Source organism: Nicotiana attenuata, chromosome 2, assembly GCF_001879085.1.
Source record: "Nicotiana attenuata strain UT chromosome 2, NIATTr2, whole genome shotgun sequence".
Classification (NCBI taxonomy): domain Eukaryota; kingdom Viridiplantae; phylum Streptophyta; class Magnoliopsida; order Solanales; family Solanaceae; genus Nicotiana; species Nicotiana attenuata.
Window position 1 is genome coordinate 71,673,977 of NC_031990.1, and position 26,271 is coordinate 71,700,247.

The following is a 26,271-nucleotide window of genomic DNA, read 5'->3' on the forward strand; positions in this document are numbered from 1 at the left end:
CCCAATCCAGAAGAAACACCTAGTCTAAAGACTATCTAAGCCACTGTGGCGATCCGCGTCTGTCACGACCCAAAATCTAACCAGCCATGATGGCACCTAATCCAACCTTCTATGTAAGCCAATTAACAATAAACCAATTCCAATGTAATTTGATGAGATAATAATTATGAAATAACTGAGCTTTTATACAAAATCTCAAGGACTGCTAGTACAAATCACAAGCTTCTAAGACTAAAATTTTACAAAGTTCGTATGAAATAAACATTATATGTTTGAAATATAGATGAACATATTAATAACTCTAAAGCTACCAAGAACAATAGGCAGCAATGATCGGAATGCAGGTATGTCTTCAACGTCAGCTCCCCCCATACACAGCAACATCAGCATAAAAAATCTGCACGTAATGTGCAGAAGTGTAGTCTGAGTACAACTGATCTCATGTACAAAATAAGTAACAAATCTAACCTTTGGTTGAAAGTAGTGAGGAGCTTGGAAAAGGTCGGAGTCCAACACCAATAACCAACAATAGTTCATAACAATATAATAATAGTGATAAAAGAAGAAACTTAGAGATGTGATGTGATGCTCGTTAACAGTTACGGAAAATAGTCACACTTTTCAGGTATAACAGTAAAACCCAAATCCTTCACCGAAATCGCCAAAATACGAGTAAGTCAGAAACCTTGTATTTTTCCCAAAAACCTTCAACAATAAATAAGATGTTTCATTATCAGATAACATGAGGAAAGTACTTCTCTATGCCTACATATAAGTATGCACGTGAAATCATGAATGACACCAAAATCGTGTAGCATGAGAAAATGCATCTCTATGCCTGTATGCAAAGTATGCATGTCAAATGCAATGCATCATAGTGATGAACTCATGTACTCACTGTCATGACCCAAAATCCAAGCAGTCATGATGGCACCTAAACTAACCCGCTAGGTAAGTCAATTAATAACTATCCCATTTAATGAGATTGATTAGGAGAAGAAATGACAATACAACTGCTTTTATACAAGAATTTCCCAAGGACTGGTAGTACAAATCATGAGCTTCTAGGATTTAGACTTTTTTACAAGATTGAATTGAATTAATTACAACATATTCTTCAAATGTAAATTAAAAGAACTCGAAAACAACGATACCAAGGAAAAGTGATAGCCATAACTTGAACGCAGGTACATCTTCATATCCAGCTCCTACCGCACACAACAACATCAGCATCCAACATTTGCACGCAAGGTGCAGAAGTGTAGGAGATAAATAGGAGAGATGTTTCTTCTATTTGAACATTATCATATGTACTCTTCCTTTACATATATAACATTGAATAGAACTAGAAGGTGTAGAAGGTTTAGAGTTAAAGCACAAATGTTACATCCCACATTTTCATACGTTAAAGGTGTCGTGATTTAGTTGTCATAAGATCAGAGATCAATACTATTCTCAAGTTCAGGAGTGTCTAAAACCATGCATAGCACTTGTTGGAAGGTCTAGAAGTTAAGCGAATAGAAGCAAATAAGTTTCGTCGAAAATCAGCATGTTGGGAATGTTGTAACCTGTAATTTTGTGGTAATACTATGAGTATTTAAAATGATAAAAAGGCCATGTTATGAGTTATTTAATCTTATAATAGTTTTGTGTTATGTTTTCAATTTAAGAGAGTTGTAAAAGAAAAGTCGGGAAAGTATTCGCAAGTTACATTCATAAATTAACTGAATATTTGTGTCAAATGTTGCAGATATTTCCTCCCAGTATATTTGGAATTACGGTATGGTCCACCCACCAAATTGGATTCTATGATATTAATTTCCAACTCATTAAACTAATTATCAATACAATATCAGAGTAGTGAGATATATATATTTTTGCGAGACTGCGCAAGCAGCTCTTTTTGGGACCCATAAAGTCGATGGGAGCTTATCTTGTTATATAAAGTGCTGGCCATCATCTCCAAGCCTCATATTTGGCCCAACTAAGACCCAAAACCCTCTCCGGACTTCTAAATGTATGCTTAGGGTTTGGAAGTCAAACCAAAGGTGGAGAAGGTGAAACAAGGGGACTTATTCCTTAGGAACCTGAACTAGTCGATAGTTTGACTCTTTCTCTTCGTCGCCGATTGAGGAAGGTATAGAAACGAAGTAAGCTCTACCAATTTGGTATTCTTGCGCTATATGGTATATATTTCACCCCTCTACTTGGGTTGAGTCATTTTTAGTCCATAGCAAGCCTAGATGTTGAAGCCAAACATGTTAAACTTGAAGTTGGAAGTATGTTTAAGGTGTTGTGTGTATGGAACTATTTTGGAAGGTTTTTGAGCTAGGTTTCGGACGGTTTTTTATGTAGTAGCTTGGATGTGTTATTGTTGATGGCATTCCTATTCTTTTGGTGCTAGTTTTTGTTGGATGGAAGCGGAATCTTAAAGGGAAAATGTTGTATGAGTTTATATATGTGCCTTCTAGCTTAGAAACATGTTTGTAAGTCCTTCTATGGCATTAATTACGTGATTTAATGTCATAATGTATATTGACGTCTTCGGGAAAATATATGATGAGTTATTAAGTAAATGACAAATGTATGTCAAGGCTCGCCCCTTTTTGAGACCACTTCCCGCCTTGATGGTCTTTCAATCTTATATCTTCCTATGATCCTCGTTAACTTCCGAAAAATTGATACAGATACAGTTACATAACGATTATTGGAGGATAACAACCTTGAGTCACTACAATTAGATCCATAAGGGCCTTTAGAGTTATTTCTTGCATCGCACTTATATATATGTATGTATTTTCTTACCGAAGTGTGCTATAGTCGGCTAGGTAGAACAATTATATGCGCACACCTCTGCAGCTGATTTTAGAATTACTGAGTCATATTAAGGCCGGGTACAACCGAGTCCTCCTCGAGGCTAGGTATGTTATGTTATGACATGATTTTCCCCACATAGTGGCTTGCTAATATATTATATCAAACTATTGAGTGGCTTGATTTCTATAGACATGCATAAATATCCATGATTATGATAGTGTATGCCCTTAAAGGCTTGTTAGGAGTTTCGCCTTGACTTCTGTCTCTTCCTTCACATTCCATATTTTATTTATGTGTGTTAGTTGCCTTACATATTTAGTATATCCTTTATACTGATGACCCCTTGCTGGGGCGTTGCGTTTCATGCCTGCAAGTCCAGATTTAATTTAGATAATACCTCATAGTAAGTGACTCGGCTCAGCAAATGGTTGTCACGCTCCCTTCTTCCGGAGCTATTTAGTGAAAGATATAGTGGCCATGTCTGGGTCATGTCCCCACCAGATGTTGTTGATGTATTCTCTAGATACTTGTAGACAACCGTCTTTTATATAGTAGTCTTGTGTGGCTTTCTCGGCCTTCTTAGTGGACCCGTTTTGTTTGTATTTGCCTTGTTGGCCTTGTTCTATATATACGTATGTTGGGTCTTATTTTTTGTGAAGTTGTTTGTATCTTTTGATTAGGTAATCACTCGTTAGGGGCCTTGTCTACCCATGTATAATCGAGTATATTACAGGTATCAAGATTGGTACGCTCGGGCCTTAGGGAACCAGGTGCCGACCATAACCCCTAAAGTTGGGGTGTGGCAAATTTGGTATCGGAGCTGGTCTGTCCTAGGGATGTCTACAAGCCCTGTCTAGTCGAGTCTTATTTATGGGTGTGTTGCATGTCACACTTATAAACTGGAGGCTGCAAGGCATTTAGGATGGTTAATGTTCCTTGATGTTCTAGATCGTGCGATAGAGCCGAGTTACACGAAGTGAAAATTTTAACCCTAATCCTTATTTGTCTTATATATGAAAGATGATTACCACTAGAAGGACTACATGTGATCTAAAGGCTATGACGGAGATGGAGGTGGGAGTAAGTTACTCTATTGCTATAGACCCGTCTGAGGTTATTTCCTCTTTTAAGATGGACCCATCAGAGATTATGCCCTCTATCGAGATAGATCCATATGAGATGTGAGAGGAGTCACCACTATGGGATTCTCTGACCCAGATGGTATTAGAAGAGCCAGGAAGAGATCCAATATCACCAGTTTCCATAGAGCCCTAGTTGAGCGAGAAGCAAGGACGGCAACACAAGTGTTGACTAGATAAGTTGATCCCCAAACCCCGTACTATGATGTCATACCAGAGGATGTGGTAACTTCTAAGGAATTAAGAAGTCCACGATCTTAAGAGTCAATTAACCAGGACTCACCAACATCCACTGAACTAGATCCATATAAGGGTAATAGTCGGACTATGAGGGTTAGAGTAATGGGTACATTCATAGGATTCACAAGCGACTACAAACAACAATTAGAAGGACAACAAGTTAGAGGACATTCCACGCTTATGTCACATCGGTTTGTGCCAGATAAGGGCTCTAGGGTAGGGCCATGACAAAGTTCACATGCATCGAGATCTTAGGACCAGAGTGAGTTATGATGGATGGTATACTTACTGTTTTGATAAAATATCATTATACCCATGAGTGTGATCTTGAAATGTCATATGTTATATTGTGATGATAATTCATAAAGCTTTGCCCGTAAGGCTAAGATGGAAAAGTGTAATTGTTAAAGGGAAAGACGTAGATGGAATGTTTGGACAAATGATAGTTAAGAGCATGCTTATATTGCGACTGAAGGGTAAAGTAGGAATGCTTGACTAGTAAGGTAACAACATGTTTAAATAAAGGTTATGGGATCACATAAAGGATATGTATATGTGGTATATTGATAGTTAAAGTTTATCTACAAAAATGTAACTAACGAGTATTGTGAGTAATCAATTAGATGCAAACGGATTATAAGCTAGAGGAGAAGATCAAATAATGGAATAAGAAAAAGAGTATGTATTATTAGAATTACGGTGTTTAACACCTATAATGATCTGATATGAAGTTATGAGATTTTTACAAAGGTAATTACACTATTTTAGAGACCGACAATGCTTAATATAGATAGATAGGGTTAAAAAGGTACTGTATGATACTCGATGAGTTATAACGCGATAAAAGCAGTAAAGACGAACAACAAGGGCAGGTGTGACGACCCGACCCGTCGTCTCATGTGTTACTGCTCCGTTTTTCCCGTTTATTGCTTCTTCATGTTTCGTTATCGGTATATGGTGTGTGAGAGTTGATTTGGATTGGTTTTGATAAAAAATGAGACACTTAGTCTCTTTAAGGAAGGCTTGTTTTGGAAAAGTCAACCGTACGTTGACTTACGAGTTAGAAGGTTCGGATGTGATTTCCGGTGATTCGGTTAGCTTCGGGAAGTGATTTGTGACTTAGGAGTGTGATCGGAATTGATTTTGGAGGTCCGGTGTAGAATTTGGCTTGAATTGGCGGAGTTAGTATTTTGGCGAATTCCGGTTGATAGGCGAGATTTTGATCCGAGAGTCGGAATGGAATTCCGAGAGTTGCAGTAGCTTCGTTAGGTGATTTTGGATATGTCTGCAAATTTTCAGGTCATTCGGACGTCATTGGTTGGGTTTTTGATCGAAAGCGCATTCCGGAAGTTTTTGAAGAACTTAGGCTTGAATTCGATGTGAATTGATGATTTTAGTGTTGTTTTGTGTGTTGTGATGATTGGAACAAGTTCGCATGATGTTTGGGTTATGTTGGTGCCTTTGGTCGAGGTCCCGGGGGCCTCGGGATGATTTCGGATGGCTAACGGGGTTTTTGGAATTTCATACAGCTGAACGCATGCTGTTTCTGGTATTCTCGCTTCTGCGGGTCTTGGACCGCAGAAGCGGAGCCGCTTAAGCGGAGCTGTGATCGCAGAAGCGGCGAGGAGATGGAAGGCAGGATCCGCATAAGCGAAAGAGCGGACCGCAGAAGCGGTACCGCTGGTGCGAAAGTAGAACCGCAGAAGCGGGTTTTTGGAAGTTTAATGAAGACCGCAAAAGCGGAAATTTGGCCGCAGAAGCGGTCCCGCATAAGCGAAAGCGGGACCGCAGAAGCGAAAACTGGACTGTTCAGAAGGTTTTTATTTAATATTTCATCCGCGAGCTTGGGATAATTTCCACCATTGTTGGGCGACCTTGGGGGCTTTTGGCGAGAATTTAAGGGATTTTTGACTGGGAATCGATTGGAGGTAAGTCCCCTGACATAAATACATGATGTTATGATAGATGTAACATGGAAATTGGTTGAAATTCATTAAAAAGGGGTAAAACTAGGGCTTGAGTTTTTGATATTCCAATTGGGATCTGATAGGTCATTTGAGCTCGGATTTGGGAGTTCTTGGTATGTATGGACTCGTGGCGAGACGAGGAATCTGGTAATGTGAGTTTTATAATTTTTCGAGAAACGAGCCCGGGCTCGGGTTTTGCTAGTTTCGAGATTTCTGTTATTTCTTGGTTGTTTTCGATTGGGTATTGTTCCCTGGGCATATTGTAATGTATTCGCTCTGATTTTGGTTAGATTCGACACACGTGGAGGCCGATTCGAGGGGCAAAGGCGTCGCGGGCTAGAGATTTCGCCGGTTCGAGGTTAGTAATGATTGTAAATGATATCCTGAGGGTTTGAAACCCCGGATTTGCACCCATAGTGCTATATTGAGGTGACTTGCACGCCAGACAGAGAGCGTTGGGTAGAGCACCGTTGGGGATTGTGACTTAGTCCGTCCCGGTTGTTGATTTTACCGCGTATTTCGCTATGACTTGTTGTTTTTCACTAGGACTTGGGCTTATTGCCATATTTGGGGCTTATTGCCGACTGTTTGAACTCCCTATGAGCTATCATCACTGTTTTCCTTACTATTTGAAATATTATTTGAACACAATCCATTGTCATTACACTGTTTCTTGAACTCAGCCATATTTACTCAAACTTGGTGTTTTAAACTGATATTTGAACTACTGTTTGAGCTGAGCATTATTGTTTCTTTACTGATGCCCGAGGGGCTTATGATTATTTTTGGGCTGATTGAGGCCGAGGGCCATATGTGAGGATATGCTGAGTGATGTGAGGAGGCTTTCAGGCCTCGAGTGTATTGTGAGGAGGCTTTCAGGCCTCACGTTGATATGTACAGGCTTTCAGGCCTTATGTTGATATAGCGCTTGGGCTGTAGGAGCCCCTCCGGAGTCTGCACACCCACAGTGAGCGCGGGTACCCATTTAGAATTGGACAGTGGTAACAATGACACTGTCATTCGTGTTTTGGTCAGGTAACAATGGCTGACCAGTCAGGTAACAATGGCTGACCAGTGGTAACAATGGCACTGAAACACGCGTTGGGTCAGGTAACAATGGCTGACCGGTCAGGTAATAATGACTGACTAGTAACGAAATTCATGCCCGAGGGGCGAACTTTTATGTGTTCATCTTGCATACCTATTTGCATTATTACCTGCTATGCTGTGATATTTGTGCCCGAGGGGCGGATTTTCTGTGTTAATCAGCACTAACTATTTTGAACAGTTTCGTAATTATTGAAAGGACCATTTTCGAAAGAGATTTGAACTGAGCCGAAACATTTCTAAAGAGTTCTCTGATTTCACTATTTTCTCGGAAATTGTACCCGGCTTCTGTACAGCCCGTTGGTTGCTTTACGTGATTTCTTGCTGCTCAGTTATTATTTACTTCTATTACTCACTGAGTTGGAAGTACTCACTTTACTCCCTGCACCTCGCGTGCAGTTGCAGGTATCGTTCACCCGGTAGCGGGTTATTAGCGGATTGAAGGTATTATTATTGTAGCTGAGCAAGGTGACCGCCAGCGTTCGCGGCACCGGATGTTGTCTTTTGTTTCCAGAAACTTTACTTGTATATATTTATTGGCCTGTAGTTGTGTTAAGGTTTTCTTTAGATGCTCGTGACTTGTGACACCCCGGTCGGGTTGTGTTGGGTTGTACATACTGGTTATTATTGTCGTTAAGCTATATTCACCTATTCGTTTATGTTTAATAAATATTTAAGAGACGATTTGGGTTAGTTGGCTGGCCTTGTCTTCACGAGAGGCGCCATCACGACCGGGTCTGGAAATTGGGTCGTGACAGCAGGATAGGAAAGTATCTCGAGAAAACCTACAGTTAGAGGGTTAAGCGACAGATATACGATGCAACCATAAAAAAGATGAACTTAGGCAGGAGGAATTAGAAATGGAAGAATGTTATGGGAAGCTTTAGAACAAACATGAGACACAATGCTAATGAATGTCTAGTAAAAAGACAAATGGGACACGGAATGTAAAGACAAGGAAACTATGATGAGAAATGGTGACGACAAGACTCCAAGTAAAATTTAAATCGTATGACAGCAAGTCGTGTAGTTTGAAGAACAAACCTAGCTAGCCGACTGGACAAGTAAAATACTTAAAGTACAAGTTCTCGCAAGCCTGACATAATGGGGGAAATGACTTAGATCACTGGTAAGAAACTGAAGAGCTTATTTAAATAAAACTTATCATAGGTGGATATTTCAATGATGTAGCACTGCGAGCGTTAATAAGTACCTTATGGAAAGTTCTAGATTTGGAGATTTTTCATGGAACCTAGTAGTGTTATAATCATAAAAGTAAATGATTTCATATAGAAAGAACAAGCAACAGGGTAGGAGGCGACCGTGGTGAGTTAATCAAAGTTAGAGTTTTCACAAGGAAGCCTCAAACTAAAAGATATATAAGCCTAGGGTATCAACAAGATATATTCCATCCCATACATCTGAACAACATGGAAATTGCCTCAACAGAAGAAGTATATCTTGGAAAATATTAAGTCGCCAAGAAAGAAGAACCATAATAGGATGTGAGGGTAGCAACTAAACCTATAAAACGCTAGTGTTAAGTCACGCCCCTAGGGGGGGGGGGGGGGAGGAGATCGATATAGTAGAACGTCTAAGCTGAAGTGTGATCTGCTTGATGAGTATAAAATAAATAAGAGTTCAAGAAAGCAAGCAATACAAGGATGTATGATGATCTGTGAGGAGCACGTAAATACGGATGATGAATTAATTAGAAGGAAACTGAGGGATGAAAATACAACTGAATCCTTTACTTAAATAAACGAGCATTGACCCAAGGAAACTATTATGATTGCAGGACAAGAATGAACAGATAAGAAAAGAAGAAACAAGCAAAAAAGAGTCCTAGTTACAACTGGGCCAAGAACGATGGAAGTGTCAACAAGGTAACAGAGTGGCGTAAAAAGTACGATTTCACGATATCACACCTACAACCTCCATAGAGTACATTCGTGATAAAGCTGAAAACTAGAGAGTGAAGTAACCTCTACCTTGAGATTGTAGAACACAGGACATGGAGAGAAATACAATGGTGTTCCCAGTAAAGATGTGAGAAATAACCACGAAAGGTTGACCGGAGTGGTCAACGAGGCAACAAAGGGTTGAAATATTATTTATCACCCATCGAGCGTGTTAGTCGAAGAATGCAAAGCAGGAATGATATTGCAGATTATACACATAAGAAACCCCTAAGAAATAAGAGCTAAGGTAGATGCAGCATATTACGAGTATTTGAAAAGGGAGACTGGTTGACCAAGTGGACGGAGGAAAACTAGAGGAATTATAACCCTTCATGAATATTACCACCATAATGTGAGCACCTCGTACTTAGAGAACAACCATAGAGCAAATACTTTAGGATATTTAAAACATGGAAAACTCTACTATTTAAATAGAGAAAGACATTATAGTCATGAGTGCGGTGACGTAAACCTCTCAAAAGTTATATGATAGAGTTATGTTTCTTCTAGTTGGAAATTCATGCATCTTATGTCCCCATCCTTTACATTTATAATGTTGAATAGAACTAGAAGGTTTAGAGTTAAAGGTTTTACCTCCCTCTCCCTTCTCAAATTTACCTTTACCCTTGTCTTTTAGAGGTCTAGAAGAACTCTTCATATGTTGACTCAGTCATGGCTTCTTGGAGATGGTGCTTGACCGACCTTTCTACGAGCTAGTTTGCTTTCTTTTATTTTACTTTTCTACCTTTACAGTCAAATCAAGTAACTCATCTATTGTTATAGATTATTGTAATTCTACTATATCGGCTATTTCCTCATTTAAACCATTTAAAAACCTAGCCATTGTAGCCTCTTCTGTTACACCCTTTGTTTTCGTAAGTAAGAGTATGTCGTAAGATAATTGATGTAAGCTCATAAATGAGATAATTTTTGAAAAAACATAAAGTAATTTAATCATATTACCTTTGAGGTTACAAATCCTTAATATCATGAATAACAAGTACCAACAGGGTTGGAAGGTTTAAAATCTAAACAAATTGAAGAAAATAAGTTTTGTCGAAAGTCGAATAGTTTGGAATCTTATAACATGCACTTTGGGTGAGACTAGGGTTCTAAACATTATAAGAAGTTTATGTTATGAGTTATTTTAGTCGTATGATAGTCGTGTGCAATGTTTTAAAGTCAAGCGAGTTATGGAACAAAAGGTGGCAAAGGTCATCACAAGTTACATTCCTAAATATGCTGAAATTAGGTCAAATATAGATGAGCTTTTATCCAAATATACTTGGAATTACAAGGTGATCTACCGATCAGTTTGAAGATATACAAGTTTATCGATACGACATCATAGTAGAGAGATATTCGCGTTTTCGCGAGACTGCACAAGCAGCTCCCATGGGACCCAAAAAGTCGGTGCAAAACTCCAGTTCCTAAATCCTCCATCTTCTCTCAAAGGATTCCTCCATGATTCTAGGGTGAAAACCTAAGATAAAAATATGAATCCAACGCTAGAAATCCCGTGGTGCTTGCTAGATCGTAGTTCTTCATATTGTGGATATTTTGGAGGGTTCTTCAAAGGTAGGTAACCTATGATTTCATGTTGTTTTTCTTATTATGGTAATAATCAGTCCCTCCTTTGTATATAAGATTTTCAATGCGAACTACAAGTGTTTACATACCAACTTGAACACCAAATAGTGTCTTGGTTGTGCTTGGCTTAAATTTCGTGTTGTTTCTACTGGTTAAGGTGAGTATAACATCCTACTACATGTTCTTGAAGTTGTTTGTGTGTTGTTTGCACTATATGAGCAAAATACTACAAGAGGAGACTTGAAATAGTTTGAGATGTTATTATTTTTAATGGACCTTTTTGGAAAGGTTGTTTCCATGAACTATAAATGGTTGGAAACCCTTAAAATGACTCTCTTATGATGTTCTTATTATAAAATATTGTCTACATGTAAAACTTATTGTTGGTCTGTGAGTATGAAGAGAAAGGGCAACATAACAATGGACAGTTATACTTGTTATTTTTGTTAGGTTGTTGGGTTTCTTTAGGGTGAATAAGGAGATAAATAGGAGGTTAGAAGTCCTCCCATTGTACTTAATATAATGCTGGATATATAGTTAAGTTAATGAATGAATGTCTTTGGGGTTAAAGGGTTCAAGAGGGATTGAATCCAAGCTTGCCACTCGTCGTGATTTGTTGATGACATGTTAATGAAATATTTCGTACCCTATTGTTGATGTTATTCTAATTGTATATCTATGTTGTTGTTGTTGGTATATGGTATTGGTGGAGGCCCTTGTTATAGGGGAGATGCTGCCCAAATTTACAAAAACGAGCTACTAGTTTAAGTTGCGGACTTAACATTTACCCAACACTGATTTTGAATATCCTTATGCTAAGGTAGACTTAGTTGAGTTGCTTGAAGAATTGATTGGAAGGTATTTGGAATAAACATAGTTAATGTATGTTAAGGCTATCCCTTCTTTACTATTGGAATTATCCATATGATACAAACGAAACGAGCAAACATGAAACTTTCACAAATGACTATATTCTTAAAACTACTAGGGGTGACTTTGTTCTTGATTCCCCATGTGTCCTATTACTGTATCGTCTATTTATGGGACTCATGAAATACGTAAGTTGATAAATTTATTTCATGATATTAATCGAAGACATATTGATCTTATGACATCCCAATAGATCTTATTGACTTACTTCTTGTGCATTGTTATTCATTTATACATGTACAATGACCCATGACCAGATGGTATTATATACGCATATATTATATTTATATGGGGTACGGTCAAAGGTTAAGGCATTATATACGCACCACTACCTAATTAGCTGGTATACGTTCATGATTTCGCCCACAAAGGTCGAGTTGATATGATGGGACACCCTTAGATGCTTGATGATGTTATGAACGCATATAATATGCATGATATGTCATTTATATGTATATGCATGACATTATAAATGTTTCATGATTCACACAGCTATTCAGACTTACAGGTTGAGTTCTTTACGCCATATTTCTTTCATGTCTTTTATATATTGCTTTCACGACCTACATACTCGATACTTTTACAGAAATCCCTTTTGCTCGGGGACGATGTATTTCTATCCCACAGGTCCCTATAGATAGGTTGAAAGTCCTCCTAGTAGGCTATCAGCTCAGCAGAAGGTGTTGGTGCACTCCGCTTGCTCAGGAGTTGCCTATTTGGTCAGTATTCTTTGGACATGTATTGATTGGTTTGGCTGGTCCCTATCCCGGCCGTTATAACGTTTGTGTACTCTTAGAAGCTTGTACAATGATGTATTGTACATGTATGATTGTATGGCCCTATCGACTAATGATCTGAGTGTACAATGAGTATCTCAATCTTATAGGGCATGTATGTCACATGTATAAGTTTTTATACCATGTTGAGTCGTCTTATGTCAAGTATTCTATTATGTTTAATTTTTGTTATATCATGTTGGCCTTTTTATCCCATTTTCTCATGATAGTATGATAAGAATGATACTTTATATTGGTACTCAGTTGAGATAGGAATTGGGTGCCCATCGCAGCCCTTCAGTTTGGGTCATGACATCTTCTTCCTCCATACAATTAGCTTGGATCATAGCCATATCCATAGGATTAAAGTATTCATCCATAAATATAGACCCTTGCTTCAAAGTTGGAAGACGTTGTTGTAGCTCTCTTTGAAAGTGCGATGGCACAAATCTCTTTGTCATCACCCATTTCATCTCAACCCAAGTAGCAATTGGTGCTTGTCCTTCTCGCAATCTGTCCCTAGTAAGATTTTTCCACCAGATAGCAGCATAGTCAGAAAACTCAACAATAGAAAGTTTAACCTTCTTGCCCTCAGAATAGTTGTGGCAACCAAAGATGGCTTCAACCGGTTACACCCCATGGAAAAGTGTTGTTGATATTGTAAAACTGAGTTTAATGCCTGTTTGTTGTTATTGCTACCGCGCCATTATTTGGGTCGTAGTGAGCATATTTCTAAATTGAAATCATGGTTAGGTGACTCGCGAAGAAGCTTATTTATATATTGTTTGTTGTGTTGCTCGATTTGAAGGAAAAGAGAAGTTGGAAACGTGTCGTTTATTAATCAGAAACCAACTTGCCGCCCTTATTACCTTGTTGTTCAGTAGCTGGCTGGTTATAACAATTATTATGCCTACTGTAGGCTTGCAGAGTAAACAAATCAAGGGGGTGCTCTCCGTTTTAAATAGAATAAGCTTATCGCTTGTAGTACGGAAATTATTTCTTTCATAGTTTAACGATAACATCATTATCGTTGTGTATATTAAGATGCAACCAGTGGAGTTCAACATTGTAACTGGACAGATTGTAATAAGGTATGTTAAGGTTATCCCTTTTTTCCATATGGCATGGTCCATATGATACAAACAAAACAAGCAAACGCATAACATTCACAGATCACTCTATTATTAGAAGTACTAGGGGTGACTATGTTCTTGATTTCACCATGTGTCCCATTATTATATCATATGTTCATGGGTCTCATAAAATACATAAGTTGATAATTTATTTCATGATATTAATCGAAGGCAAATTGATGTTATTACTCTCCGCGAGATCTTATTGACTTCCTTCCGTATGCATTACGTTAATTTATACATGCACATTGAACCATGACCAGATAGATTTATATACGCTTATATTATACATATGGGGTATGGGGAACGACGTTGATGATTTCGTCCCGATTCCCTCAAAGGTTTGATGATGTTATGTATGCATATACCTATTCCTGATATGACTTTATACACATATGCATGACATTATAAATGTTTCATGATTCACAAAGCTATTCAGACTTACAGGTTAATCCCTTTACTCCATATTTCTTTCGTTTATTTTATATACTAATTTCATGCCTTACGTACTCGGTATATTATTCTTACTGACGCCCTTATTTCCTGGTGACCTGCATTCCATGCCTGCAGGTGCAGGTAGACAAGGTGATGGTCCCCCTTCTTAGGACCCTTGCTCAGCGAGATTTGGTTTGCTCCATTTGATCCGGAGCTGCTATTAGGTTTCGGTACAATATTTTTGTATCCAGTCTTGTCCTTTATATAGTAGTACACTCTATTAGAGGTCTGTAGACAGTCATGTACATTTGGCTAGTATGTGGCCTTGTTCACTTCTATTTTGATATATAGTTGTCCATAGCAGCCTTTTCGGCTCGCCCTACCATATGCCGCATGTATATGTATATATGTCTTTTGGGGAGCTTTCAAGGGAGGGGACCGGGATCTCTAGTTATGTTCTAGAATCAAAACAAAAAATCTAACTAAAGAGGCAGCGACCCATTCAGATGAGCCCCGAAGAATGTTTCCTCACATATGTTATTCACATAATTAAGTAGTATATTGATAGATGTTATGCATGACCTACCCTTATTTCATGTTTATATCTGAGACGTATGCTTAGGGGTGTTAGACAGGTAGGACTCGAGTACCCGTCATGGCCCATCGGTTTGGGTTGTGACAAAAGTGGTATTAGAGTACTTATGTCCTAAGGTTGTCTACAGACCGTGTCTAATAGAGTCTTGTTTATGAGCATGTTGTGCACTACACTTATAAACATGAGGATGCAGGACATATAGGATGTTATCCTCTCTTCTTATCTTAGATCGTGCGGTAAAAGGATTCATTTTCCAACATGTTATGTTTTTACCGATGCCTAAGAACGCTACAACCACCTGGAAGGGCAAGTCTAAGTTCGTGGCTGATGAGACTACCACGGCTCGAGGAGAGTCTCAGAGTGAGAATCCATATCAGACTTCACATACCCTTCCCTCTCTAGAAGTGCTCCTAGGGGCACTAGCTCAAGCGCACTCCTCAGTACCTCCAGCTCCTTAGCCAGATGCACCGGGTCAGGAGATGAGAGATGATATTCAGCTATTGGCTTGATTAGTGGCCGCACAGGCTAGGTGCTAGAAGGTAGGTACTGGTCATGCATATAGGTCCAGTGGTACAAGGGTTCGGGATTTCATTAATTTGGACCCTCTAGTATTTGCTGGAGCATATCAAAGTGAGGACCCTCAAGTATTTATCGAGAGGATGTGGAGGACTTTGAGGAATACCACAGTGACTGAATCAGTTGAGCTAACTTCCTATAGACTTTGAGATACTGCAGTTAAATGGTACAAGTCTTGGGAGTTCTCCAAAGTGGAGGATGCCCATCCAACAATATGGCAGGAGTTTACAAAGGCTTTCCTTCGTCATTATTTGCCAGCACTGCTTAGACGGGCCAGATATAATAGGTTCATGAGCCTTCGAGAAGGTAATATGCATGTCCGAGTGTACAACCTTCAGTTTGATTCTTTTGATAGGTATGCTACCACTATTGTAGCTAAGATGGAGGATCGGGTTTACTAGATTGTGATGTGGTTCGAGCCACATTTGCTTAACGATTGTATGTCGGTCTCACTTCAGTCGGGTATGGATATTTCTTGTATTCAGGCATACACTCAGGGTATAGAGGAGCGTATACAGAAGTAGAGGGCCGATCGTGATCATGATAGGGGCTAGAGTAAGAGAGTGAGATCATCGGGTCCTTCTGGTAAGTTTCGAGGTTGTCAGAGACAGCAATACCCGAGGTATCCAGCCAGCCATCGGCTAGTTTACCCCCTCAATTTTCAAGCCGTAGATTTGAACGTTCCACATATTCAGGTCCCAATCAAAGTTCCAGGGCCTCTAATTCTCTGTATAGTGGTGAGTCAAGTTATGTGAGGTCACCCTTCCACTATGTGCTCGGTGTGGTATGAAGCATGCTTGGAAGTTCCTTGTGGGCTTGGATGTTTGTTATACTTGTGCTTATCCAGGCCACATTATGAGAGATTGCCCGACGAGAGGTGGTCAGGTATAGTTCAGCTAGAGGGATCTATAGCTGGCTCATCATCATCAGTACGCCCCCTTGGGTAACGTTCACAGGCACCAATTAGTCGTGATAGAGACAAAGGTGGAGTATCTAGCTCGAGCGATCCTTAGAACCGCATTTATGCATTAGCGGGTCGACAAGATCAGGAGTCGTTGCCTGATGTTGTTATAGGTATATTATCAGCCTCTTCCTATGATGTATATGCATTGATTCATCTAGGTTCCACCTTATCGTATGTCACTCTGTTGGTTGCTAGTAAGTTTGGAATAGAACCTGAGTTGATTAAACCTTTTGAGGCGTCTACACCTGTTGGTGATCAAGTCATTGCTAGACGGGTGTATAGAGATCGTATATTAGTAGTTCATAGTTGTTCTATAGTAGCGGACCTGATTGAGTTAGATATGGTAGAATTTGATGTTATAATGGGTATGGTTGGATGGCTTCTTATTATGCTAACGTTGGTTGTAGATCAAAGATGGTTCGATTCCATTTCTAGGGGAGCTTGTTCTAGAGTGGAAAGGTAATAGTGCATCCTTGAGAGGTAGGTTTATTTCCTATCTCAAGGCAAGGAAGATGAACAAAAAGGGCTATATTTATCACTTAGTTCGGTTACAGGATGTGAAAGCATAGTCACCCACCCTTTAGTCTATCCTCGTGGTTAATGAGTTTCCCATTGTTTTTCACGAAGAGTTTCCAGGCCTTTTGCAAGAGCGAGAGATTGAATTTGCTGTTGACATATTACCAGATACTCGGTCGATATCTATTCATCCTTATAGAGTGGCATCTATAAGGCTGAGAGAGTTGAAAGAAAAATTAAGGGATTCGCTTGAAAAAGGCTTTATCTGACCAAGTACATCACCGTGGGAGAGAACATGTGTCATTAGTGAGAAATAAAGATGGTTCATTGGGGTTGTGTATTGATTACAGACAATTGAATAAGGCGTCAATCAAGACTAAGTACACGCTCCCATGGATTGATGATTTATTTTATCACTTGTAGGTTGGCAGGTGTTTCACGAAGATAGAATTGAGGTATGGGTACCATCAGGTAAGGGTTAAAGAGAAAGATATTCTGAAGGCAGAATTCAAAACCAGATATGGGCGCTTTGAGTTTAGTGTTGTGTAGTTCGGTTTGACTAATGCACTAGAAGTATTCATGGACTTGATGATCCGTGTGTTCAGATCCTTTCTAGATCTGTTCGTGATTGTATTTATGGTTTATTCCTGTTCAGAGTTTAAGCATGCAGATTATTTGCGTATTGTGCTCAGAGTTCTACAAAAAACGAAGTTGTACTCGAAATTCTTTAAATGTTAATTCTGTAGCTTTCCTTGGGCATATTATTTCAGGTGAGGGTATCCGAGTTGATACACAGAAGATAGAGGCAGTGAAGACTTGGCCTAGACCCACGACACCGATGGAGGTTCGTAGCTTCCTTGGTTTTTGCAGGTTATTACAGGAGATTTATAGAGGGATTTTCTTCTCTTTCAACACCATTGATAAATTTGACTCGGAAGGCAACTATGTTTTTGTGGACTGATGCTTGTGAGTGGAGTTTCCGTGCATTGAAGGACAAAATGATTTGGACAAAGATTTTAACACTCCCAAAGGGAACCGATGGTTATTCTATCTATTGTGATGCTTTGGGTGTTAGATTGGGTTTTGTATTGATGCTTCATGTTAAGGTTGCCGTTTATGCTTCTAGACAACTAAGAAAGCAAGAGAAGAATTACCCGACCCACAATTTAGAGTGAGCTGTGACTATTCATGCACTAATGACGTGGAGGCACTATTAGTATGGCATTCATGTTGATATCTATATGGATCATAAGAGCCTTCAGTATATCTTTAGCAAAACGAATTGAATTTAAGTCAGAAGCGATAGTTGGAGCTATCGAAAGACTATGATATTGATATACCATCTAGGGAAGGGGAATATAGTAACCGACGCCATTTGTCATAGATCTATGGGTAGCCTGTCATATTTATAGCTAGAGAAGAGTGAGATAGCCCATGGGATTCATCGGCTAGCTAGTCTTGGAGTTCGATTACTGGATTCAGGTGATACTAGAGTTACTATTTAGGACACAACAACATCCTTTTTGGTATCTGATGTGAAGGAACACCGGTATGAGGATTATTTTCCAGCTCATTACAGATATACAGCCCCACAAAAGGAGAAGACACCATTTGAGATTACATGAGATGGAGTCCTCAGATATTGAAGTCGATTATGTGTTCCTAATGTTGCAATGCTGCGCCATCATATTACGGGAGAAACTCGCTATTCTTTTTATTCTATTCATGCAGGAGAGACGAAGATGTATCATGATATCAGGGAAATATATTTGTGGGACGAAATGAAGAATGATATAGCAGAGTTTGTTGCTGAGTGCCCTAATTGTCAGCAAGTTAAGATAGAGCATTAGAAACTCGATGGATTATTGCAGGCTAAAAATATTCCGACTTAGAAATGGGAAGTAACTAATATAGACTTCATCATAGGCTTACCTTGTACCCAATGTAAGTTCGAATCTATATAGGTGATTGTTGATAGACTTACAAAATCATCCCATTTTCTGCCTGTCAGGACTATGTATTCAGGAGAGAATTATACAAGGCTTTACATTAAGGAGATAGTACGACTTCATGGTGTCCCTATATCCATTATCTAAGATAGAGGTGCTCAGTTTATACCTAATTTCTAGAGGTCTTCCAGAAAGGTTTGGTGACTCAGATAAGTCTTAGCACACCATTTCATCCCTAGATAGATGGTTAGGCTGAGCGTAATATTCAGACACTTGAGGATATGTTACAGGCTTGTATGATAGACATCAGGGGCAGTTGGGATAATCATATGCCGCTTATTGAGTTTGCATATAATAATAGCTATCATTCCAACATTCAGATGGCTCCATCCGATGCTCTTTGCGGATGGAAGTGTAGGTCAGCTATCAGATTGTTCGGCATTGGGGAAACTAAGTTAATAAGACTAGAGTTGGCAGAACAAGCAATTGAGAAGATTAATCTTATACAGGAAAGGCCATTAGGTAGTCAGAGTCGTCAAAAGTCTTATGCAGATAATCGATGACGAGACTTGAAGTTTCAAGTAGATGACTGCGTATTCCTAGAGGTATCAATGATGAAAGCATTATGAGATTCATTAAGAAAGGCAAACGTAGCCCGTACATTGGACCTTATACGATCATACACAAAGCACGGAATGTAGCATATGAGTTAGACTTTCCTTCAGACTTAGAGCCTGTACATCCAGTTTCATGTGTATATGCTTCGTAAGTGTATTGGAGATCCTTCTTGGTTCGTTCCAGTTGGTGATGTTTAGGTCACAGAGCATCTATCATATGAGGAAGCTCCCATTGCTATACTAGATAGACAAGTTCAGAGATTGAGAACTAAGGACATAGCTTCAGTTAAAGTACTGTGGAGGAATAAGAATATGGAGAAGGTGACTTGGGAAACTGAAGAAGACATGAATTCTAGGTATCCTCACTTGTTTCCGCTTCTAGAGAAGGATAAGACTAAGACATCACAGCCTTTAGGTGCGTATATGTCACTGGATTCTCATGTTAGTTAATATCATTGGTTATGTGAGGTCGTCGTTGTTATTGATGATTGTTGCCTTATGTGGCTTTGTATTAGTTTGTTTGCTACATGACAAGTTGGTAGTAAGTAGTACAGTTACAGAGGAGACCCTAACAAAATTTATATTAAATCTTTGACATTCAAGAGGCCTAAAAGGGGGGATTCCCTGACCTTTGGATTTATTCGGAGAACAATTGCCTAGATAACAAGTACAGTATTAATGCCATGACCATAACCGCATGGCCACGATGGGCACCTGCTACCTTACTCAACCGATTACCAATGTAACATATCTTTCTTATCATACCATCAGAGGTAACTAGGCCAGAAGGCCCGTCATGGGACAACCAGAATAACACATAAGGGAATACTAGACATAAGACGACCGACCATGATATTGAAACTTATACGTGTGACATACAAGCTTATAAGGCCGACATGATCACTTGTAAACTCAAAACATTGGCCGTCAAGGCCATGCAAGTATCCATATACATGACATCTATCTACGAGCCTCTAAGAGTACATAAAGATCGGGAAAGGGTCTGTCATACCAATCAATACATGTCCAAATCATACTGATCATATAGGCAACTCGGGAGCAAGTGGAGTGCACCAACACCTTCCGCTGAGCTAATATCCTACTAGGAGGACTATCAACCTCACTATCGGGACCTGCGGGTGTGAAACGCAGCAACCCCGGAAAAAGGGACGTCAGTACGAATAAAGTACCGACTATATAAGGAATGGAAAGTGGTATATAAAAGAACTGAAAGAATCGCGGAGTAAAGAACTCAACCTATAAGTCTGAATAGCTCTGTGAATCATAAAACATTTATATTTCATTCATATACGTAATGTTATATCATGCATAGTTAATTTCTTACATAACATCATCAAGCCTCTGAGAGCATCCAATCATATCATCTCGTCTTCTTTGGGGCAAATCACCAACATATACTAGCCGATCTGGTGGTGGTGCATATACAACGTCGTAACGTTTCCCCATATCACATATACAGATTATATATGTGTATATAATGATATCTAGCTAGGGGTCAATGTACATGTATAAATGAATGCAATGCATAATGAAATAAGCCAATCAGATTTGTCGAGATGTCTCCCACAGTTGGGAGAACTTGTTTGGAACAAGTTGGAAGTTTCAATTGGAAAAGATGTCTTAATTCGCACAACCCTTGAACATTAACGGATATAAATCTCACGATCTAACTTTATTTTCCATGAATTTCCCTAAAGTGTAGCCCTTCGAGTTTGGTTTCAAATGCATCAAATCATTTGTCATTTGGATATTTCTACAAGAAGTTATGATCAAATTAATAACATAAGGTAGGCGGAACAAGGAAAGTTTTGCTAAGGGATTAAGGACTTAAATCACGCCTTGAGATCTCCAGTTTTTGTTTGTGTACCTCAGTTGTCCATTGATGAGGCTAGTATCATGTAATCATGTTTTCATACTCAATGGGGGGTTGGAGGTGAGTTAGGGTCATAACAAGGTATAAAATGAGGGTTAGTTGGAAAATAAGAAATATAGAAAGGATGCAACTGGGGGGCTTGTCTGAATTCGTGTGCCGTGCGCGTTTGAACGAGCCTGTTTACCGTGAAAATGGTAACAACAATTAAATTTGTAAACGGGATTCTAAAAATACGTGATCTATTCCCGAGCTAGTTTGTAAGGGTGATTAGTGCTCAAACGTGAAGTAAGACGGTAAAGATCGAGTTAGCCAAAGTAATAATCAAACCAGTAAGGGGACGTTTTCCCGGGGGCGAAGCTGGCCAGTAGGCACCTCGGAGCCAAGCCTCGAGCCTATCCCGGGCTTATCGAGGGTAGTCAGGAAGGGGATAACAGATAAAGATATAGATAAGCAAGACTCTATACTATCAATCTTGAACTAGATAATGAAGAAGAAACGAAGAAATAATAAAGCACTAAGGTGACCTCAGGGTCGATGAATACTGATAACTTAGAAGAAAAAGAGAGAGAGAGAGAGAGAGAGAGAGAGAGAGAGAGAGAGAGAGAGAGAGAGAAATATTATTATGTTGTGGAGAAGTGGAGCAACATCAGTCGTTTACAAGGTAGGGTGAGTCCCCCTTATATAGGCGAGGGGACTTGGTAAATTACATGTATATTAATTGCAATAGTACAAAGACGGGACGGCTAGACGCAAATCTTCACAGTAGACTCTTAGATAGGCCAGAACTATCAGGTGTAGCCATGTGCTTAGGGGACTTCCTCTTTTATCCTGACCTCGGACCTCGCTTCCTTCGATTCGAATCTCGACGGGCCCTGAGGCCGAGAACTCGATCGCGGCCTTCCACCCTCGGGGTCTCGTGGTAGGCTTCCGAAATGTATTGATAGCACAAGATCAATTCTTCTGGTTTTGCCGTGTGCAGTGGCAAATAGCGATAGTACAGGGATAACCTGGCTAGATTCAATATTTCAGAATAGACCTTAGGTACGCCGCCCTTGTCAGGTCGACTTGCGTGTCTCGGGGGCTTTCCCCTAGCTTATCATGGTCCGCCGCAATGATCGAAGCAAAATCAATTCTTAGGCGAACCTCGGAGACGGACTCTGGCCTTGGCTCCAAACTCTGAGGGGCGTGACTGAGAGATGATCTTTCGATGGAGAATTCGGGCTCCCGAATTCATCGGACATAGATAGTCTCCGCGTTTCTTAGAGCGGAAGGCGACGGGAAGTGATGAGAAACGATTCCAAATTCCTGCTTCCCTCGGCGTCCCTGAGAGTGGTTGCGGGATGCAAAGATGTGCCTCGGGCGTCGCTGCTGCGGACTTCAGTACTAACTGCGGCAGTTGGCTCTCTTTAATGTTCCCACAATGCCTTTATAAAAGCTCGCTTCTTCTCATCCGGATTCCATTTGGAACTTTTTTTGTGAAGTCCGCCTTTCTCCTTCTCCTTGTTTTCTTCCTAGGAGCACGACCTCCTTCGCCTTCCCCCTTTCTTGGGTTTTTTCAAGGATGGCGAACATTTCTACGGCTTATTCTCGTGAGATGGCGGGCTCATCATCTTCGTTCTTCTCTCAAGGTGTAGTGACGGCTCCTCCCCGTGTCGAGGAGTGCGTCCTGGGATCTTTCGCGATGACTTGGGATTTTAGGGTCGAAAAACCCTCTTCTAAATCGGGAGGTCATAAACCAGTAACTCGATACATCAGCTCCATAACGGATATAGGGAGAGTGAAAGTCGATTGCTGCTGGGGGGATGCTATGCTCGTGGAGATCTCGCATCAAATTCCGGGCTCTTCGGGAACGATACCCCGGATGATGGTCATCCTTGGGTGCCTCGGTGAGTCCTGTTGATCTTGATGTGGATAACTCTTTCAGAGAGTGTAAGGTTGGCTTCCGTTTGAGGAGTAGGCCTACGTTCGGGGCGCTTCTTTGGGGCCTCGTGGAATTTTGGAGATCGGAGCTCCCGGGGTTTACTTCTCCGGAGATGGAATCGCGATCCCGGGCGCATGCCCCACTTGTCTCGAGCATGGAGATAATTCGTGCGGATCATCGAGCTTAGTCGCCTATTGGAGGATGTTTCCTGGGTCGGATATTGATCCGTCGATTCGTATCGAGGCCATTGGCTTCCTGGAGCTTACTTCTAGTAAGTGACTTCGCCGTTGCCTTTTGTATATAAGAGGGGTGGCTTCGGCATTTTTGTGAGACTTAACTATTTTTTGGTAGTTGTTCTTCCGTTTCGGCATAGGGCTCAGTATCTTTTAAAGTGCGAAAAGCATTGGTGCTTCTTTGCTTTATTTTGCTAGTTCTACTGTAGTCATGGCGACTACCTCGGAACCGGGGCAAAGGGCGGAGAATGTTGTTCCCGACGCTGGAGAGTCGAAGGATTTCGCTCTGGAGTCGGCATCATTGATAAGAGAGGAACACCTGTAGATGGCGAGGCGATTATGCGGGTGGAGCGAGGGGATAACACTGCGGGTGCTTTCCCCAAGTGAAGGCATCGCGGACTCTGCTGATGGGTTCTTGAGTGTGTAACTATACCCCTTTGCTCTTGGCCCTCTTGATAAGGTCGTGCTCAATTTTTGCTTAAAGTATCGGTTACTCTGGCGCAGATTCATCCGTCGTTTTGGCGAACGGTGCTGATGATGAGATTCTTTGCGGAAAAAGCCGGACTTGCTTTCACGCTCGATCATCTCATCAGGCTATATCGGCCTTTTCACCATCGAGGACTGTTAACCATGAGGGGTCGTTCGCCCACGCCCTTCGTTGTTGACGATGAGGAAGGCGGAGATCGAGAGTTAGCCAGTTGGTTTGTCCGAGTCAGGACGACCGACATTATTCCTATGGAGTTTCTGCCATTCCCCGAAGGGTGGAATCACGCACGTAAGTGAGGTGCTTTGCCGCTCCTCCAGATTTTGTTCATGGCAAAAATCGGCCAAGTAATCAATGCTATCTCCCTTGTTGCAGCAACTTCGTGGACGCCGGACCATGTTCATGATGTGCCCGACTGGGTTCGGAGGTTGGTGACCCATTCGTCTTGCGACGAACGCAGGTGGCTAGCTATGTCTCGCATCAGGTGGGGAGTGGACCATCAAGGTGCGTGCGTATATTGCTTTTCTCCTGCTGGTATATACCCGAGGTGACATTTTCCCATCTCATTTATGCTGGATTCGCTGTTTTTGTAGATATCGGGCGGTTCCTTGGGGCGAGGCAGCGCTTTCCCGGAGAGGAGATGGAGTCGTCGGCCTCCGGGCCGAGAGATGGCAGCAGTAAGAGGGTCTGGGGCCCATCATGCAAAGGAGCTTTTAGTGGCGCTGGCCGGGCTTGTGTTTCTGAAGACGGGGCATCGCCCGAGTCGGCTGTCCCCAGGGCGCCTGCTTCTCGGCAAACGGCTCCCTCGAGTGAGCATGTTATCCCCGGGGCCGATTTTTCTGGGGTCACAGGAGCAGTGCTATCAGGGGCGTGTTCTGATCTGGAGGAAATCTGCCGTCTTCACTTCGCAGTGAGTTCGCGTATAATTCTCTCATATCCCGCATCTTCCTCCTCTTATTGAATCTTTCTTATGCAGGCCTGTGATAGGCTTAAGTCCGAGTTGTTTCGTCAAAAGGCCAAGTTCCAGAGGATTCAGGATGAGGGAGAATCAATTAGGCTCCTTTGCAAGGAGAAGGAAGTTGAGCTGCATCATTGGCGATATGAGGCGTGTCGGATATCGAACTATGAGAGCTATTTGATGGAGCAGGTAACTTCCTGTAGTGAGTTCTTCACTTCTTTCTAATTTTAAGGCTAATTTCTTCTTGCCATATACGCTGCAGAAAAAGGCAGAGGCCTTGGAGTACCTTAAAGGTGACGTGAACCGTGTCAGGGGCGCTTCCAAGGAGCTAAGGGGCCAAGTGCAGGCTCAAGCCTTAGAGGAGATGAGTGCCTCAGCTAGGATCCCTACCTTCGAGGACTAGCTCAACTTGTCCCGTGGTAATGCCAAGGTTCAGGCAGATATGATCGAGAGACTGGAGTCCGACCTCTCGTAGCTCAGGGCCGAGATAGTTGATGCCCGGGCGGAAGCGGCGCTAAGCCGAACCAGGGCGGATCGCGAGATGACGATTTGCATAAAGGAGGGTGCTGACGCCCAATCTGAGTTGAGGTAAGCCCTTGATCGTGAGAAGAGGATCGGGGAATATGTTCGCTGCCGATCCCGGAGGGAAGTATTCGAGGAAATTGGAGCGAGAGGCTTTATTCTCTCGGAGGAATTGGCTCAAGCAAGGGCGGACGAGGGCGACGCTCGGTTACTCCTCGTGGACGTTGCAGAGGGCGATCTTGACGGGTTGTAGACCTTTGGTGCAAAATATATATTCTATCATTTTGTAACTTGGTTTCCGGCGCGCGCAGGGCGTGCCCGTAGGTGGAGAATGTTTTTGTCGTATGTAATAGAAGAAGAATTTTAAAGCATTATTCCTTTTGTACCTTTTTTCTGTCGTTGATCTCGATCGAGTAGACCAGTTTGTGGAACTGGTCCTCGAGTCGCGTTACGGCTCGAGCATTGATTGACCTTCTAGCTTCTTCCCGCCTACAGGGGCGGAGGGTGATGACCCTTTGTGCTCCTGGATCGAAGCGATTTTGCGGGCGCACGGCCTGGAGATAGTCTTGACCGTTGATAGCATGGTTTGGGAAGTGTTTTTAGGCGTATTGTGGTTGAATTGCCCTCGGGTTCAGTCTCCGAGTCGGGATCTGACTAGAGCTTAACTTACCCTTGAACCCGTTTGGGCTTGTGATAATGATTTTCACTCTCAGCCCTCGGGCATTTTGGCAATTTTCCGGGTCCAGTCTCCGAGTCGCGTTGCGATTCGAGCTATAATCGACCCTTAGACCTTTCCGAAGGTTCCGGATGGAGAAAGTGGCATTGATGTCATGCTCTAGGGAGTATTATGATTTTTGGGTCCAGTCTCCAAGTCGTGTTGCGACTTGAGCTGTAATCGACCCTTGAATTTCATTTGAGCATTCGGCCAGCGACGATGGCCTTTTTGT